This window comes from Octopus bimaculoides, chromosome 5 (genome assembly GCF_046866305.1).
Source record: "Octopus bimaculoides isolate indiv1 chromosome 5, ASM4686630v1, whole genome shotgun sequence".
Lineage (NCBI taxonomy): Eukaryota > Metazoa > Mollusca > Cephalopoda > Octopoda > Octopodidae > Octopus > Octopus bimaculoides.
In genome coordinates, this window is record NC_142932.1 from 18,703,010 (window position 1) to 18,720,401 (window position 17,392).

The window sequence follows — 17,392 nt, forward strand, 5'->3', positions numbered from 1 at the left end:
AATCAACATCCATGTCGCATTTTGTCACACTGAATCTCTTGTCACACTGAGAACTATGTTTATGGCATTTGTGTTTATCAAGTGTGGGCCATTTGCACGTTACTTTCACGAGCAGACTCTTCGGTTGATCGAATCGACTGGAGCACGCCTTATCGCAACCGACGTAGAACCAGGATGCTTGGCTTTACAACTATTGATGTAATTTTATATATCAATATTCCTTACATTTGAAACGAGTTCATAGAGAATTGTTTTTTGCTCTCATATGTCTGTTCAGTTATGTATAGATATGGCTCTGAAGGAAGAGAATTACTGAAGAAATAAACGCCAATTAAAACGCCCATCTATGTATCATATTCCGTGTATATATACCGTCGACAGGCAAAACAGTTTTTCCTCCGCGATAAAATCTATATTAAAAACAATGTGTGTGTGTGTGTGCATGATGTCTCAGAATTAATTATTTCAGTGAAATCAGGCAATTCTTTTAAATGCATATCTTTATTATCATGTCTAATATGTGTCAAAAGCGTATAATTTTGTTAATTTTGTTTATAATCTTATAATCAAGTTCTTTCATAAGTTTATTTTTCTTCTTGTTGGATCCCGCTTATTTGTCCATGAGAGTCTTTTCAATGTGTCTGCAATCATTTCTTCAAGATGGAGCAATAGTTCAGCTGAACTTAAAGAATCCTTTCATTTAACAGTGCAAAAGATAACTCCCGAAATACTTCAAAATGTGTTTTGCAACGCTAATGGTACATTTGAAATTTGGAGGGTATACAGACGGAACTCGTGTTGAAAATTTTCAATAACATCTTGACGTAAGACTTATAAATCTCATAATGAAGTAATAAGCATAAAGGTGTGTCTATTTGTTTTGTTTTGTTTTGTTTTTTTTTCTTTTCAGATTTGCCCGATTTTCTTGAACTACATAGTTAATCATAGTTAATTCTTGGACATCCTGTATATATCGTAGGGAGGCGAAAAACCATCCTGGCAATAACTTACGAGAACGTTAGATGCATTTCCTCTTTTTCATATAGGAATTCGGGAAGGTACTTGTGTTGTGAACACACAAAAAGCAACAATAACAACTTGTATTGTGGATGATTAAAAATCTTGCATTTGCTACGTTCCTGATGGATAATCGTTGCCAGAAGAGTTTGGAATTTGAAAAGAAGGATCGCAATTAAGAAGGGTTGCTGTATTGCTACGCGTATTCTAGGGTGAGAAATGTATAAAAACTAATAAAAAGATCTTTTGAAATATTCAATCAAAAACAATTCTTAACAATTTGAAATATTGAGAAAAATACGTGTATAGTGTAGTCATAAAATTGCCTGTCATTTACTGCTTTTAACCACAATACAATTAAACGAACAATAACGATAAACAATAATCTGTTTTAATTTTTTTTAACTCGCCACAGTGCGTTCAACATTTATAATATGTATATTGATAGACAGGTGTGTACGTGGACGTGTGTGATTGTTATTGTCAGTGTATTCATATTACATACGCATATACTTCTCTCTTTGTCTATGCCTATGGTTATAGCGGCTAAATGGATTCAGTTTCTGATTGGGAACTGCTGTGAAAACTCTGGCTATGGGTACTGAGCCATGGATAAGCTTGTGCAAGTTCGATAAAACATTTATCTTTTCACTCAGAATATTTTTCCACGTTGTAAACCTTGCTACACTGCTAGCTACGTAGAAGTTACGTATATTGATTATCAGTTAACCAAGACATAACACACTCTCTACACGCACACGCATATCCTAGTTAACTCGTTAACATCGAAACACCTATACATATACTCACACATATATATACATATTTGCAAAACATTAGTTTCAATCTTGCGTAGACTATTTCCAAATAGTGTTCTTTTTAAAATTGATAATAGAATTCTAAGACAGCAAAGTCAATTTAAAATTACTTCAATGATACAAGAAAAATACCTGGTGAAAAAAATTTATATCATTAATTCCTGAAACTTAAAATAGTCTTTGAAATTTTGTATTTATTAGAACAGATTAAATATTTTCTTTAGCTTTTTTTCCTGTAAATACTGTACGTTTCTATTTATCTTAAATGATATTTTTAACGTACTTTAGTAAGGAAGATACAGTGAAAAAAGATTTTCTGATGTCTGAGTTGATAGCACAATTCACAGAAAATGTAAAGTTTTCTATCTAGTTCTCGTCAAGAAAAATACATTGTGTCAGTAAAGAAAAGGCACAATAATTCTTACTGATTCATACAACTGTGGTACTATGACTAGATTTCGTACCTCCAATCTAATAACAGATCCAATAAATATGTCAGTATATCACTTTGTCAAAATATATTCCTAATATAGATTCTAACTGAGTTTCTGACCTACAGAAATAAAATGAGTTTAAATAGCATTTGTTGAAAAAAGTTTAACAAAAGTTATTTACAATTATGAAATTGCTTTCTTGTTTAATCCTTAGACTATTTCGAGGGTAGAACATCATCAATAGATAGATATTCGATTAGATATTAATCTTTAAACGGACAGAAGTAAAAGTAAAATAAATAAAGACATTAACTGTTATGATATACTTGTATAATAGCTCTAATGTATTACATTCGTTTATATATTACATCTATATTAATAAAAGCGAAATTGAGTCTGTCTAGGATCCGTGTATCGCAGTCTGAAAATCTGCCCTTCATTTGGTTCTGGAACATCCAGCATTGACATCTGATTTAAAAGCATTTGAGTTGCTCCTTCCAGCAGGTAAAGCGACCTTGAGAGGTAGAAGAATTACCTCCCTTAACTTTAAGTATTACTAAGGAATTTAGTGGTTCTTTTATCTTTTTCAGTCATTAGACTGCGGCCATGCTGGGACCCCGCCTTGAAGAATTTTAATCGAACCTATTGACACCACTTCTTTCTTTCTGATGCCTAGTACTATTTTATTGGCCTCTTTTACCACAGCAGTACCAGTTATTAAGCGGTACTAGGGGACAAACACAGACACAAAGTCACACCACACACACACACATCTTCTTTTGAAATTTTAAAAGAACTCCAAAAGATTGTGAAGTTAGATGTTCTTCATTTAAACTGAATTTAAAGTAATACCATATTGCTAGTGCACTAATAAATGTTGCTTGGTTTGGGGGCGCAGGGCCAATTGGCCCTCCCCAGGAGCCCAGAATAAAAGTCTGCACGGAGTGTGCGTTTAAGTTAGTATTACATATTAGTCAGAATTCTTATATAACTGAAGTTCATTTACATCCCTAATATCCTAAACAAAAATTATGGTCGTCAAATGACCCAACTTATTACATTCTGAAAGCTTTCATTAATGATGATAGTATAATAGAATAATAACATACTATTACCGGGTTGTTTTATGAACTGTTTTATCAAACAATGAAACAGCTCTGTAAGCTCATAGTCAGATGAAATGAATTACTATTCCCATTTTCATGTCCGACACTAGATTGTGATTTTAAGATTGTATCCTTTTATAGACGATGTTGTAGTTTCACTCATGCATTCTGTGATATTTATGTTATTGAGGTTTTACATTTATTGAAGGTTTCACTGGGACATTCTACCAGTACTCCTTTATAATATGAATGGTTATGGCTTCTACCATATTGTGGGTTCTTGCGTCTTTGTCCTCAAACGAAAACGAGCTGTCAGAGGCTTAACATCGCTTCAGGCTCCTTTTGAAAATCACACCACATCCCTTCGGCAACATATGTATGTACGTACGTATGTATGCATGTATGTATGTATATATGTGTGCATGTATGTATGTATGTATGTATGTATGTATGTATGTATGTATAATGTGTGTGTGATTGAGAATCTGTGAGCTTTTCACTGTAAGAATGCATTTAAACTCACATGCATATAAGAGGAATAAAATTAATGTTTTATCTTTGCTTTTGCAGGGCAACAAATCTCATAGATTGTCATTATACCAAACGCATAATCATCTCACTAAAAGCAAGCATAAAATTCGCAAAATTTTCTATGGACGAGCCATTTTAAAAGGAAGAAAAATAGCTGTTTTATATTATTGATCTTTAATTTTTTATTTATATTCAGTTTATTCCCCGACCCCTTTAATTGAACATGAGAGACGAAAAAAAAGAAAGCAGAGTTAAAACAAGAGAAGCAAACTCAAAAGATAACATAAGAACAGTCAAGTTAAATTGTCGACAGTCAAATAGCTGCCATGATGGAAATACCATAATTGCATTAAAAATTTTTCTTTTTATAATAAAATATTAATAGGAACGGAGTTGGAAAAGGAGAAATAAAAGAAAATTTAATGAAACAACAGAATAATGAATCTACATTTTAACAGTCAGTTTTTTCTCGCATTAGGAATGTAAGAGACAGAAATGATGAGAGAGCGAGGCACGGGTGGAGAGAATGAGAGAAGGGAGGATAAATTTGAGAGATGCAAAACAAGTAAAATGAATGGAAGGAAGAATCAATAAATTAGAGTAAAGTTATTAAAAAATATTTAGCTACGCTTTTCACATTATCATCACCATCACCATCGCCGTCATAATCATTATCATCATCATCATCATCATCATCATCATCATCATCATCATCATCATCATCATTATCATCATTTACCTACTCCAACTCATCTTCAGTGACTTCGGTTGCGCTGTGTTTTTTCATTAACCTTGTCATAATCGTTTTCGTTAGCATCCATTGTAAAATATTGTTAAAAATGTTGTTTTTGTTGTTGTTATTGTTATTATTATTACTTCTACTACTCTTCTTCTTCTTCTTCTTCTTCTTCTTCTTCTTCTTCTTCTTCTTCTTCTTATTATTATTATTATTATTATTATTATTATTATTATTACCTAAGTTGGCGGAAACGTTCGAGTCAATTTAATCGAATACCCTCACAACCCCGTAAATTTCAGGTGTAGAAGAAATTATTATTATTATTATTATTATTATTATTGCCTTTGCACAGCTTCTAACGATGGAGATATACTATGGTGTCAGCTGTTCACTACCAGTGAACTAAGGTAACACCCCTTATTTTTAGAGCACCTTCCGGATATTCGAGCGGTTCCAAATAGTGCTGTTTTCTGCAAGTGCTCCACCCTTATTGCAGCCCCTATTTTTTCCACGTACTTCTCGAGATTTTTTATTACTGTTCCCAGGGCACCGACAATTATTGGTACTACTGCTACCTTTTCCATCGACCACAACTGCTTAACTTCCCAAGCTAACCTGTCATATCTCTCGACTTTTCTTTCTTCCTTCAAAGAAAAAAAAGACAGAAAAAGTGAAAAATGAAGAAAAAGGGGGACTGAAATTTTGAATATGCAATTTTTGAAAATTTCTTTTCAAAATCAGATTCTCCATAGCTGAAAACGTGGAACTCCGTTAAAATTTTAAAAAATCAATATATATCCATTTTCCTAAAATTATGAGGGGAAAATCGGATCTTGTAAATTTTCCGAAAGTCCTCTCTCCACCCCACCCCCACTCCAGATTCGTTTGTGCAATGTTTTCTTTTCGTATTCGTTTTCTACACTGTTGTTAACGCCCAACAGGCTGGGGTTTTTTTCCCGTTAACGGGTGAGGATCTTTATATTGACACCTATTCTTTGAGATAGGTTTGGTAGTTCATCCTGGCCGTCATTTTCGGGAATATCGCAGGTCTACAGGTTCTTGAGGAGGTCGGTCCTGATTTAAAGACTTTTCGAGCTCAGTGTGAGAACCTAAGGTCACTGATAAACGCGTTCTTCGAACGATACTGGTTCTAGGGGTTATTCCAATGGTTGGTATCCAGGGCCGTGTTATAAGCACACAGGGTTAACACAGTTATCTGGTTCCTTGGGTAAGTTTCACACGTCCCAGGCATTATCATTTTCTGGTGAGTGGGGAATTTTATTTTGAGAAGTTTAAATTAGTTTATGTTATGATCTGCCTCTTGGAAGATGTCAAGTGGCATGCCGACAGAACCTATGTAGTATCGTAGAAGGAGGCAGATATTGAACTGACAGCCAGAGAGAGTCAAAAACGGGGAGACAAAAGACAGATTTATCAGGCAATCTCCGATCTACTTCCAGTCGGATGGCGATGGCGTTGGCGTGGTGGCGGTAGAAGTGGTAATGGGATTGTATATGTTCTGTCAGCAGGATGTAAACGCTGTCACATGTGTGTGTGTCTCGTGGAAAAGCACTATTATCATTGTTGTTACTAGTAGCTATAGTAGTAGTTAGCAGTAGCAACAACAACAGCAGCAGTAATTGTGCCGTCAGGAAGCAAAATAAGCCTCACACCCTTGCGGTCAACAGCGGACAAATGTGTTTACTACTACAGGCGCCCAATGAGAGGGTTGACCTTGGTCTTGGAAAGGGCCAACTCACACTGTTCTGTTTTAATTTCGAATAGAAAAATAACAACACACACATATCTCTCTCTCTCTCTCTCTCTCTCTCTCTCTCTCTCTCTCTATATATATATATATATATATATATATATATATATATATATATATATATATATATATATATATATATATATATACATATATATATATACGCACGCACGGACACACACACACACACACACACACACACACATACACACAAACACACACACACACACTGGCGTTAGGAATGGCATCCAGCTGTAGAAACTCTGCCAAATTAGATTGGAGCCTGGTGTTGCCATCCGGTTTCACCAGTACTCAGTCAAATCGTCCAACCCATGCTAGCATGGAAAGCGGACGTTAAACGATGATGATGATGATGATGATGATGATGATGATATATACACACACACAAACATACACATATATATATATATTGATATTTCATCGCTGAAATTTTCTTGCCTTTTTACAGGTTTTGCCGTGGTTTAGTTTTCGTAATTGTGCAGTTTGTATATATTGACAAGCGTTTATCTCCTAAAGTTTCAAAGTGTTGAAAGGTGATCGTTTGTGTGTTCGGCCAGACGAAATTGTGGATATACTCTTTTACTCTTTTACTTGTTTCAGTCATTTGACTGGGGCCATGCTGGAGCACCACCTTTTAGTCGAGCAAATTCTGAAATGCCGATTTTTTTTTTTTTTTTGCAGATTCGGATTCTCCGCAGACGAAAAGGTGGGTTTCTTTAGAAAAAAACACCAAAAATGAAAACCGAAAGGGGGTGCGGTCCATGTCCTTTACCTCCGCCAAGTTTTCATCTTCAAAGGTGTCCTATAGCAGGAAAGAATCAAAATCGTTGTCTAAGTGGAAGGTGAGTATTCCACGATTTGTGGGTTAAACTAAAGCGTTTGACCCACAAATCGAGGAATACTCACTTTCCACGATTTTTCTTTTTAACCGATTTGTGTTCCTACCATGTTTGCGTTATATTTCTTGTTGGGTTTCGGAGAAATGTCTCAGAAAGGCCATTGATTAATATTTCAATGTACGCATGTTCATTTGAGACTGTTACCGTGAGTAAAAGTGTTGGTTGATATTCGTTAATGTTGTTGATGCTGTGGTTGTTTACATTATGCAGTATGTTACTGTTAGGTGTGATTTATATTAACGTATTTTGACAGTTATATAATATTCTATATTTTATTTTGTTACTGAATTATTAAATCGTTTGTTTATATTTTCTTTTCCATGTTTAGTTGCTAGATAGTAAGTGTTCTATCAGTTGTTTAGGTTTTGCTATATTGTGATTAACACTGTCTGTAATTTTTTAAAAAACATTAAATATTTCTGCTTTATAATTAGGGTTACATTTTACATTACCTTGCGGGGTATGTTTTTAAATGTGTCTATAATTATTTTATATTCAATGTACATACCTCAAAGTTCATGTTGCAGTTTATAATTTTATAGTATTCAGAACACTTTGATTCTCTCTTTATTAGTGAACTATTTTCATTGAAAATTTTTGAAATGTGCGAAAATTAATTTTTTAAAAAATTTTTCATTGATGTAAATGTAGGTTGTTAAAATAATTAGTGGATAGTTCGATGAAAGCTTGAGAATCGTTTGCAAAGTTGGGTAAGTTTGTTACACTAGGGGATAGGAATATATTGTTTGGGAAAACTTGCTCTGGTTAGCTTGGTTACAAATGTTTTGATGTGGATTGTTAAGAATACCAAGAGAGTCAACTTAACGAAGATATTATGGCACCAAATTTCCCTCATGTGCAGTTGGAAATTTAAGAGGTTTTGATTGTATTAATATCTCACCATTGTCTGTAGTTTTGAGAGTTATAATTTCTGTAAAAAAGGGGTTACTCTTTACTCTTTTACTCTTTTATTTGTTTCAGTCATTTGAATGCAGCCATGCTGGAGCACCGCCTTTAGTCGAGCAAATCGACCCCAGGACGTATTCTTTGTAAGCCTAGTACTTATTCTATCGTTCTCTTTTGTCGAACCGCTAAGTTACGGGGACGTAAACACACCAGCATCGGTTGTCAAGTGATGCTGGGGGACAAACACAGATACACAACATATACACACGCATACATATATATATATACATATATATACATATATACGACGGACTTCTTTCAGTTTCCGTCTACCAAATCCACTCACAAGGCTTTGGTCGGCCCGAGGCTATAGTAAAAGACACTTGACCAAGGTGCCACGCAGTGGTTGGTAAGCAAGCTGAAACCAGCATCGGGAAAGTAAGACACACTGAAATTGAACCTTACTTATTTACTCAACTCATAAGTATTCCCTACACGGTGTGTTTGTCATTACGAACATTTAGTAGTACTTCAGATGAAAGGTAACAGTGTAGCGATGGCTGTAATGGCATTTCCTGTGTATCGATACCCCAAAGAGTCGCATAAAATGTTGCTGACACAGTAAATTCGTCCTCGAATCGGATATCACACGCCATTCGTGTATCTTTATATGAACCAAAGACAAGTCCGTAAACACTCTCTCTTAAGCCAATAGTCCAACTGCATTGACACAGCACAAACATCTGAATTGAAACAACACGAACTCGCATAACGCACGTAACGTATACGCAACACAATCAACATCATCATCATCGTCATCATCATCATCATCGTCATCATCATCATCGACATCATCGACATCATCATTGTTGTTATTATTATTGCCAAGAATTAATATTATGTGAATGACGATTTGATAATAATAAATATAATATTTCATAATTTAATATGCATATGAAAATCTAGTGCTTATTTAGTAATAAGTATGATGTAATAGAACATGTCGGGGTTCAAGAATCATAGTTCCTTCTTCTTCTTCTTCTTCTTCTTCTTCTTCTTCTTCTTCTTCTTCTTCTTCTTCTTCTTCTTCTTCTTCTTCTTCTTCTTCTTCTTCTTCTTCTTCTTCTCTTCTTTTTCTTTTTCTTCTTCTTCTTCTTCTTCTTCTTCTTCTTCTTCTTCTTCTTCTTCTTCTTCTTCTTCATGATCATGGTCATGAAGATTATGTTGAAATAATAAATATTGCTCGTCTCTCCTTCCCTATACTGCTGTTGTTGATGCCAATGTTGATGATGATGATGATACTACTACTACTACTACTACTACTACTACTACTACTACTACTACTACTACTACTATCTTTTTATGAAAATCTAACGCGCTTATTTATTAATAAGTGTTAGGTATCATAATAAATCGCGGTTCACTAATTACAGAAAATATTTTACTTTAATGGGAATTGCCAATAATTATAATCATTACAGGAATATATATATGTATGAACGCAACGACTATTACAGAACCTTATGATTAATAACATATTTTGAAGATCAATTTTATTGAATATGTTTATATAATGAGTACGTTTAAAATGCAATATAGTTACGTAAATAAGTTGTATATATGTTTCGAATGTTCCTAAATTTAATTAAATTATTCATATAACTCGTAAACTTTCATATAGTCATACATTCGCATATGTATATATATATATATATATATATATATATATATATATATATATATATATATGTATGTATATATACACACACAAGCATACATATATATATATATATATGCATATTCATATGTATACGCATACATGTATATGTATATATATATATGTAAAGATATTCATATATATGTTTATATATATGCATATCTGTCTGTCTGTCTGTCTGTCTATCTATCTATCTATCTATCTATCTATATCTATCTATCTATCTATCTATATATATATATATATATATATATATATATATATATATATATATATATATATATATATATATATAGAGAGAGAGAGAGAGAGAGAGAGAGATAAATAGATAGATAGATAGAGAGATAGATAGATAATTTATATGTATATATATATATATATATACATGTATGTGTGAGTGCATGTGTGTGTGCGCGTGCGTTAGATTGAGTGTTAATAAATCAGAATGTATATTGATTACTAAGATACACACAAGTGTTACTGGAAAGAACTAATCTCAATGAGAATTAATTGGAATCTTCCGCAGCCCAGCGTCTGCGTGAAGAGAAAGTACTTAATTACAGCATAATTGCGTTCGTGAGAACAGAGACGTAATCTGCTAGATGTTAAAATCATGGTCTAAAACACATATATTTAGTATTTTAAGTGTATATATAAATTGCTAGATTTTATTCACAAATACAGAACTAGCAGTATTCATCGTTAAATATATGTGCAGCACCGATTTCCTTGTATCTTTGGTTCCAAAACTTAAACGGATTAACCGTTATACGGGACCGTCCTTTGTCACGTAGTAATCCTTTCTGCTACAGGCACAAGGACTGACATTTTTGGGAGGGTCATAATCAAGTATCCATCGTCTGCAATTCTCGGGTGGTACATCGACCTCGAAAGGATGAAAGGTACGGTAAAATCTACTTCGGCGCAATTTGAACTCACACGAAGACGCACGAAATGCTGCTAAGCATCTTGTCCTTGGTCACGTAATAATAGTCCGTGAACGCATTTCTAACTTGTTAATTCTACTCCCGTAATGTGTCTAAAGTGCAAAGAAAATGTCAACTTTACTTTGCATTGATATGGATTGGTGTTTATGTTTGACGCTACTATTGAAACGCTTAATTATTTCACCTGTAGTGGCCGTAGCTAAGGATCTCTCAAAATTATGATAGAGCCCCTAACTAGTGCAGTGAAAATAATACATACACCCACGCTACAGACAACGTCACCTGTGATAAAACATATCAATTCCCCCCCCCCCATCGTAATTTATCCAGAAAAAGGTGTCAACCAGAAAATCGATGTTGTACCCGTTATCAATTATTACTGAATAAACACCAGCAATCTGATTTAAAACATGTATCTATTTCGAGTGTTCTGTAACTGTTATAAACTGTTTAAAGTGTTATAATTTAATGTATGTCATTAATTAAATGAAAGTAATATTTAAGGTAACTAAGGCGGAGAGCTGGCAGAAACGTTAGCACGTCGGGCGAAATGCTTACGGTATTTCGTCTGCCGTTACGTTCTGAGTTCAAATTCCGCCGAGGTCGACTTTGCCTTTCATCATTTCGGTGTCGATAAAATAAGTACCAGTTACGCACTGGGGTCGACGTAATCGACTTAATCCCTTTGTCTGTCCTTGTTTAGCCCCTTGTGGGCTGTAAAGAAATAAGAAACATTAACACGCCGGGAGAAATGCTTAGCGGTATTCCGTCTGTCATTACGTTCTGAGTTCACATTCCGACGAGGTCGACTTTGCTTTTCAATATTTCGGGGTTGATACATTAAGTACCAGTTGCGTACTGGAGTCGATCTTATCGATTGTCCCCCCTTCTTCCCCAAAATTTCGGGCCTTGTGCCTAAAGTAGTAATGATTATGTATAAATGAAACCAAGAAAAGACCATCTTTGCTAACTTCCTTAAGTTGCGTAAAACACTACCGACAATAAACAGTAGCATCAGAAACACACAAGTAAAACATTAGATCTGTGCTTAACGCTCGTTTCATTCGGCTATTTAAGAATGACCGAATAATATTTACAAATATGCTTACTTTTATTAAAATGAGAATATTTTGCTGATCTATGTATGAATATGAAAGACGTTAAATGTTGGGTAGAGTCTAGGTTACACCTGATTTGAAAGTATTTAAATTATAAATAATAGGTCTGATTTGGTCCTATACACTTTTGCATTTTTATTTTACATATTCTAGTTTCATTTGAAAATACTTTATATTTACACAAATATAACTTTCATCCAGATTAGAAAGTAATATTTCGCATTCCAAATCATTATTACTTTCATGATAAAATCTGTTTTGGTCGAATCTTAACTATCGGTGTTACCGGCGGTGTTTGATCCGTTACTGAAGCTTAGTTTTGCTTTCCTGGTAGGTATACGCTACTTCAGCTCTTCAATCACAACATTCAGTCCTTTTCTCGCAACGCCATACCTCTTCAGTTTTTTCAATTTGCTATCATTCTTCAATTTCCCTTTTCTTTTTCTTTCATATATTAAAACTACACTGTTCAGAGAGCCCATATTTTCTGATATTCTCTTGTTCCACCAAGTTGTTTATATCTTTTTCTTTCCGTCATAGTTCTGTTCGGATCGATCTTCAATCCCATCCTTTCTGCAACTGTCCTACTTGCAGCTTTGACGAGTTTATTTGCTTGAGTGGATGTTACTTGTTTCAATGTGTTTCATTTGACTTTATTTGTTTATTGATTTAGTCTCCATTGAACAATTTTCTTGAAGTCACGCATAAATTCTGCATTTAATGAATCCAAAACTCAGTTCATTATAATCTGACCTTCATTATTTAATTGTTCTCTGATCTCGATTCCTTCACCGATCACGCCAGTATGTTCCTGTGGGAAATTGTCCATTTCTTCTATTATGCCACTTTCGTTTCTCATATGCTGAGCATCCCCAGATGTCCTTCTATTGATAGCTTCTAGCACCAACTCTGACAAACACCAATTCTTTCGCATTGCGCTTACTTGACCACATAATCTCTGTTCTGTAATTTCAAACAGTTCCCTCTCCGCTTCTCTGTGCATTTTTGTCTGTATACTCTGCATGGTACGCTATTTGCATATACTGCCATGCTCCGATAGTAACACTCCATAAATATCATGTTTAGTTGATTACTCCACTCTTCTCTCACAGTATGGCTAGCAGCTATTGGATTGTGGACCGGGTCCAACATGCTGTGCAATGGGAATCCTGCCGGGTGCAGTACCTTCATCATTTGCTCCTGTCAAGGTCATACCGTTATCGTTAAATGCTTTTTCACTCATAAATGAGATGCGTATTGGGATTACCACTAACCAGGATTCTTATTGAGACCCCATTTCTAGCAAGGTTACCTACCAAGGATGAAGAGGCCTTTCTCCCCTGGCTTTGAAATCATAGTGGTCCGTCACCCAGTATGACTCCCATAAATGGATAATAAGATCAACCTACACAGACTTATTATTATCTATATACATATAAAACTAGGTGCGTGTGTGTGTGTATGTGTGTGTGTGCTTGTGTGTGTGTGTGTGTGTGTGTTTGTGTGTGTGTGTGTGTGTGTGTGTGTTGTGTGTGTGTGTGTGTGTGTAAACCCGAATAACTTCTGAAGTTCGCAACTCATTTTCTTCAAACTAGGAACATACATTACTTAGGTTCCAGGGATGGTTATATACTCTTAAAATTTCCCATAATGAGTAATAAGGCCTCTGAGGCCAGAAAGCACCCCTTTCTGGGGGGTAAGTACGACTACTGGGAAGTAGGGTATGCTCATGTCAACCAATAAACGGACTTTATTGTTTTGGTCTTTCACAACAATATCTGGTTTATTTGCTTTGATGATCTGGTCTGTACATACTGAGAAGTTCCAAAGTATAGTTACATTTCCTCCCTCAATTACAGTTTCAGGGTGGTGTTTGTACCATTTGTTAGCAGTTTCGATTTTATAATGCCGACACATTATCCAATGTAGATATTGGCCAACTTTGTCATGTTTTGATTTGCACTCTACACGTGCAAAAAATCTTACATCCAGCGACAAGGTGGTCCACTGTTTCTATCCCATCATTGAAATATCAGCAATTTGGGACCGCACCATATTTCCTCACACTGGCTTGATAGCTCCGGATCAATATGCTCCGATCTTGGGCAGCCAAGATAAACATTTAACTCTCTGCATTTAGCACTGAGCTCCGTGGCTACTGATGGGTGTGCATCTGGTCTACATCATCTTGTTTGCTACGGACCAAGTATTGGCCATGCAGAGGAATTTGTTCCCACCTATCAGCCAATTGTTCAAACGTAATTTGCTTTACTATTAATTTCACCTTGCAACTACAGTGGCTGCACTTCCATCATGCTGTTCAACCTAGGTATTACGCATAAACTCATTTAAAAACATTTTGCTCTCCTTCTATAACAGAATGAAGCTTCTTACGTCTTTCATGGTTTTCAGCGAGCTTTAGCATCCAGTTGTAAGATGCTTCAATATATTTTGCCAGTGCAATTGTTGTGGTTTTGTAGATTTCAAATTGGATCAAGTCTCGACCTCCTTGAGATCTGCGTAGGTAAAGACGATCCGCGTCTGCCTTTGGGTGGTAAATCTTATTGAAAGTTAGCAGCTTACGGATTTTCTTGTCAATCTTCCTTATTACACTCACATTCCAGTTCAACACATTGAAACTGTAAATAACAACCGGAACTGCTAAGGAATTCATAGTTAACACCTTGTTACATGCATTGAACTCGGATTATAGGACTGCTCGAAAACTACTGTAGCACTTCTTCCTGATCTTTTTCATACTAGCATACAGAATACCAGACCCTGCATTTATTCCAAGGTATTTGTAAGTTTGTTCCTGCTCGACTCCTTTATTTATTTTTATTACTATTATTATTATTATCATTATTATTATTATTATTATTATTATTATTATTATTATTATTATTATTATTATTATTATTATTATTATTATTATTATTATTATTATTCATTTAGAAAGTTACCATTGGTTTCGGTCAATTATTGCTCTTAGCAATATACCCGGTCCGTGAGACCTACTGTGGCCTCTTCTAATGTACAACAGATTAGACAGTCGGAAGGAAACATTCCTAACCTCGGGCAAGAAGATATACCTTAGATGCCAAGAACCCACCTAAGCATCGTAGTTGTCCCTAATAACACTGCTTACTGGTGCTATACATTTTACTGAGTTTTATGTCTATTTCCTTCATCCATCAGTTATTTAGGGATAGTTCCTAATGCACTTATAACTACTGGGATACATCTTACCCGCACTTTCCCTAGAATCCGTAATTCAATGGCTAAGTCCTGGTACATTGCTATTTTTTCATACCTCTCATATTGATTTTCTCATCATTTGGGACTGTAAAGTCAATTATTTGGCATTTTTCTATTCTCTTTATCTGCTACTACTAAATCAGGCCTTCTAGCTTCCATTACTCTGCCAATCTGAATGTTAAAGTCCCACAATATCCTATATATGAAGATGAACTACGTAAAGTATTAGTAAAGTATTATAATCAATATTGGTGTTCATCGGTTATCCCTAGAGGCCTTCTTGTATCAGGAGGGCCACATCTCTATCATCGTCCTCGCAACTTTTTATTTTTAATCTTTGTATGTTATATATATGTCCCTTCTGTTTCAGTCTATACTGCTTTCGTCTTTCCTTTTTTTACCATTTCATTATATGTAACCCCACCGCACACTTTATGTCTGTCTTTGTATTGTTCACCGCATCCTTTGCCATTGTGACAAATAAATGGAAACATCATCATGATCATCATCATCATCATCATCACCATCATTATTATTATCATCATTGTTGTTTTTGTTGGTATTACAGTTGCTCCTGTTGTTGTTGCTGTTGCTGTTGTTATTGTGTATATGATATTCCTCTTGGACAATGACAAACAAAATAACCAAAGGCATTTTTGTTGCATTCATTTCTGTTTATTATTTCTTACCGCAGATAACAAATACTATCGTCGAATATATTCAACTCATAAATCTTGCATCCTTTTACCTTACATAGAAATCAATATTATTAGCACATTTATGTCAGCACAGACTGAAATCATCTCTGCTACTATCGATAATAAAATCATATTAACTCGACGAACTTTATAAATGTTGCTGATGTTTGAACTTTTAAAAATTGCAAATTTTGTGGAAAACTATAAGTTAACGCAATTGAGAATTACCAAGTGTCGTAACGAACGAAAACACTGCTACAGCCAGAAATGTCTAAAATGTTTATGAAATTGCAAAGTTATTGCGATATTTTCTATTTTCCACAACACGTTGTTAAAATATTTATTTCCGATAGCATTTTTTCTTAATAATTTCTTCAGACATACATTCATAAACATCCATCCATACGTACATTCATACATACATCTATACATATATGTATACATACATTCATACAAACATACACACACGCGCACACACGCACACACACACACACACACACACACACACACACACACACACACACACACGTATATATATATTTATATGTATATATATATATATATATATATATATATATATATATATATATATATATATATATATATATATATATATATATATATATATATGTATATATATATATATATAAAGTTCATTATTTTTTTTTTATTAAATTCTAACCAATAATATGTACAAATATATCAAAACGATGTATGTTTGTCTGTGAGTTTGCGTATGTGTTTCTCTGTATGTGTAAGAGTGAATGTAAGGGTATATACTTTTATTTAAAAAATGTATTACTAAAAATATTTCTCAACACGTTTTCATTAAAGTTTTTGAACACTTATTTCATTTTTATTGTGCAATTTAAAATCTTAAATATTGTCTAATTTTTTTTTATACCATTTAGTAAACAAATGTATAACTACATACATATATACATGTGTGTGTTGTATATATATATATATATATATATATATATATATATGCATGTGTGTATGTATGTATATACACACGTCTATTTATGCATGTGTGTGTATATACACACATACATAGATTAATACATTCTTGGATGGATAGATAGTTAAAGACTCAGGCGTATAAATACATGATTGCAAATATATACACATATGTACACATATATATATACATACATACATACATACATGCATACAATGCATGCATACGTACTTATGTATGTATGTATGTATGTATGTATGTATGTATATCATTGAATAAGATCAAGAATGTAATCTACGCGAAAACGAAATATAAAAAGATAATCCTGTGAATGATTTTTTTTTAAACAACACCTGCATCAGCTTGCACCAACCAATTCTTTGTTAGAGAAGTGTTATGCATGTCTTGAAACTATTTTAAATTTATTTTTATAAATGCCAGTGTGAAGTCA